At 45.9% G+C, this 3,834-nt stretch overlaps 1 non-coding gene across 1 annotated transcript; it reads right to left on the bottom strand.

Annotated features, from left to right (window-relative positions):
* Positions 1-1,295: 1,295 nt before the first annotated feature.
* TRNAK-UUU (transfer RNA lysine (anticodon UUU)) lies at positions 1,296-1,368 on the bottom strand. Its single transcript has one exon. It is a non-coding gene; the product is annotated as a tRNA-Lys (tRNA).
* Positions 1,369-3,834: the final 2,466 nt, after the last annotated feature.

Below are 3,834 nucleotides of genomic sequence, written 5' to 3'. Positions count from 1 at the left end.
CTTTTAGCGAAGCACAACCACTATCCTGACTTCTAATACCATGGATTCATTTTGCCGGTTTTTGAACTTCTTATAAGTGGAATCATACAGTATGGACTTGTGGTTTTTTTATTTTTTCCCCCCGCTCAACATTATGAGGTTCAGCCCTGTTGTATCAATAGCTTGTTCATTCATTCTCGTTGTTGTACACTATTCCACTGTCTGAATACACCATCTATTTCTCTGTTCCCTGTCAGTGGCAGGCACTTGGGCAGTTTCCAGCTTCGGGTTAGTACAAAGAACGCTGCGGTGACCATTTATGCCTTTGGGTAAATGTATGTTTGCATCTCGGTTGGGCATATACCCAGGAACGGAAGTGCTGGATCAGAGAACGCATCTGTTCAATTTTGGTAGATACATACAAAGCTCTAAAGGAGCTCATACATCTTCACCCCCAGACCCCTAAATCTGGAGCCTTTCCCATGGATCTCACGCCTTCAGCAGCTCTGAAGCCAACGGTGATGAACTATACCCCTCGCACTTAGGTGGCAGGGGCAGTTGTTACCCCAAAGGAAGTAACAGTCAGCTAGGGTTGCCATTACAGAATACCATAGACGGGCTGGCTTTAACAACAGAAATGTTCTCACAGTTCTTGGAGGCTGGAAATTGGAGATCAGGGTGCCATCATGGTTAGGTTCTGGTGACGGCTCTAGTCCTGGCTTGCAGCCTTCTCCCAGTGTCCTTACATGACGGCAAGAGAGAGGGAGCTCTCTGGTGTCTCTTCTGTTTTCTTTTTTTAAAACTGTCATGCATAGTCGAGTTTTTATTTTGTATTTTTTAATGAATTAATTAATTAATTAATTTATTTATTTTTAATTTATTTTGAGAGAAAGAGCATGCGGGAGCCAGGGATGGGCAGAGAGACAGGAAGAGAGAGAATCCCAAGCAGGATCCTCGCTGTCGGCACAAAACCTGACACAGGGCTCAAACTCACAAAGAGTGAGATCATGACCTGAGTCGAAATCAAAAGTGGGATGCTCAACCAACTGAACCACACAGGCGTCCCTGTATTTTTTTAATGTTTACTTATTTTTGAGAGAGAGAGAGAAAGAGTGTGAGCAGGGGAGGGGCAGAGAGAGAAGGAGGCAGAGAATCCGAAGCAGGCTCCAGGCTCTCAGCTGTCAGCACAGAGCCCAACATGGGGCTGGAACTCATGAACCGTGAGATCATGACCTGAGCCAAAGTCAGACGCTTAACCGACTGAGCCACCCGGGCACCCCTGTATTTTTTTTTTCTAAGTAAGCTGTGTGTAAGTATGCCCAATGTGGGGCTTGAACTCACGACCCTGAGATCAAAAGTCGCATGCTCTACCAACTGAGCCAACCAAGTGCCCCTCTGGTGTCTCCTCTTATACGGACACTAATCCCGTCATGAGGGCCACACTGGCATGACCTCATCTAAACCTAATTACACTTCAAAGACCCCATTCTCCATATACCATCACCCTGGGGGGGTTAACATGCATAGGGCAAGGGGCAGTGGGGAGCTTTCCAGTGAGAGGAGAGGCTGTTTCTTCCTATGTCTATCATCTGTCTAGCTGCTTCACCACTGCATCCCCAGTGTCTGCTAGCAAAGGGTCTGGCACGCAGTGTGTGCTCCATAAATAGTGTTTTGAAACCTATTTTATGGGAACTCTCAAGCATACAAAAGCTATAGAGAGACCAGCATAATGAGCCCCTCTATTCTCATTGCCCAGCTTCAACCATTGTCAACATTTTGCCCATCTAATTTCACTTACCACTTGTCACGGTTGGTATTCCAAGGAGAGGGAATAGCATATAAAAGGCACAGGGGTGTGAAGACTGTGTGCTGTATTCAGCCCCTGAAGGGCCGAAGGGTGGCCAGATTCGGGAATAGACGGTCCCTGTGACTATTCCAGCTCCGGCCTTCATTGCCTTGATCTCATCTCTTCTCACGACACAGTGAGCACTTCCTGTGGGTGGGCCATCCCTGAGCAGGAGTAATGGGGTGAATGAGATGTAGCCCCTCTTCTCACGAGGCTGACTCTCTAGGAGAGAGACCCACAACAGAAGAGCCATATGGCATGACACTGCTCTGGGAGGAGTCTGTGGGCACCTAGCCAGACTTGGGGTCGGGAAAGGATTCTTGGAGGAAGTGTTAGCTTATGAAGGTTATTCTCCATTTGCCCCCAAATCCATTCTTTGTTTCTCTATGCCCCTGAAAGTGACCTTTAACAGACTTCAACCAGACCGCTTTGCCTCTTTGGCCTTCAGGTGAGTTCAGCCAATCAGAAAGACAGGCAGCAGACTGAGAGTTGGGAAGAAAAACAAGTTTGAGTCTATTTCTCTTGCTTGTTGCTCCACCGTGGTTCTGGCAGTGGCTGGAACCTTCCATGGCCACAGCTCCTGTCAAGCGGCCCCTTTTCATGGCACCAGTGCTCGCCAGCCTCCAGTGACATAATTTCCTCCACCTACCCCTTTGGACCTATGGGTGTCAATGGCTTCCTGCTGTTGCTAGTTCCTGGGTGCCTCAACATCCCTTGAGAATTCCCCCAATCCTGCCAACACCTTTGTCAATGGTACCTTCAATAAAAAGTCTCCCCCAAAATTCTACATAAAGAAAGTAAGGAATTGCTCACAAAAGGATAAAAACATGTTGAAGGGACAGAGCAGCCAACCTGAGGGCACTCCCAATAGCCAAAGCTAGAATAACTCAAACAAAATAAATAATGACAGTATTGCATTATAACCCATAGAATAAAATAAATATCCAGAAGTCCATACTGATATTGATAACTAAATAAATTAATTAAAAAGGGAGAAGGGACAGCACCTTCTTACAGAAGAATTCCGATTAATAAATATAGAAGGAACGGAATATAAACAACACAGTAATAATTGTCCAAGGCAAGATCTACTGACAGATGCTAAAATCAGTGAGCAAAATTTGAAGAAAAACAGGATAGACACATAGTCTCAAAGTGTCTTCTCCAAAATATTTTTTTTTTATTTTTTAAAAATTTTTTTTTCAACGTTTATTTATTTTTGGGACAGAGAGAGACAGAGCATGAACAGGGGAGGGGCAGAGAGAGAGGGAGACACAGAACCGGAAACAGGCTCCAGGCTCTGAGCCATCAGCCCAGAGCCCGACGCGGGGCTCGAACTCACGGACCGCGAGATCGTGACCTGGCTGAAGTCGGACGCTTAACCGACTGCGCCACCCAGGCGCCCCTCCAAAATATTTTTTTAATATTTATTTATTTTTGAGAGAGAAAGAGAGGCAGAGCATGAGCAGTGGAGGGGCAGAGAGAAAGGAAGACACAGAATCTGAAGCAGGCTCCAGGCTCTGAGCTGTCAGCACAGAGCTCAACGTGGGGCTTGAACTCATGAATCGTGAGATCATGACCTGAGCCGAAGTCAGACGCTTAATGGACTGAGCCACCCAGGCGCCCCTCCAAAATACTTGTTAATAACAATGGGGTGGGGTGCACCTGGTTGGTTCAGCTGGTAGAACGTGTGATACTTGATCTCAGGGTTGTGAGTTCAAGCCCCACATTGGGTGTAGAGCTTACTTAAAAATAAAACCTTAAAAAAAATAACGGGGGACATAGTAATTTTACAGTGAAGAAACACAGCAGAAACCACCTTAACCAATGATCAGGATTAACACTGCCAGTATTAAGACACCTTGACATCCTGTAACCCCATGATGAGACAAGAGGAGCACATCATTTCTGTGGTATTCTTACCCAAAATGCACAACCTCAATTTTTCTAAGATCTTATTTTTAAGTAATCTCTACACCCAATGTGGGACTCGAACCCACAACCCTGAG

Source organism: Lynx rufus, unplaced genomic scaffold (genome assembly GCF_022079265.1).
Source record: "Lynx rufus isolate CCGP_SWC_20201006 ecotype Redwood Valley unplaced genomic scaffold, mLynRuf1.p SCAF_14, whole genome shotgun sequence".
NCBI classification, from domain to species: Eukaryota; Metazoa; Chordata; class Mammalia; order Carnivora; family Felidae; genus Lynx; species Lynx rufus.
This window is presented reverse-complemented; position numbering and strand designations above follow the sequence as displayed.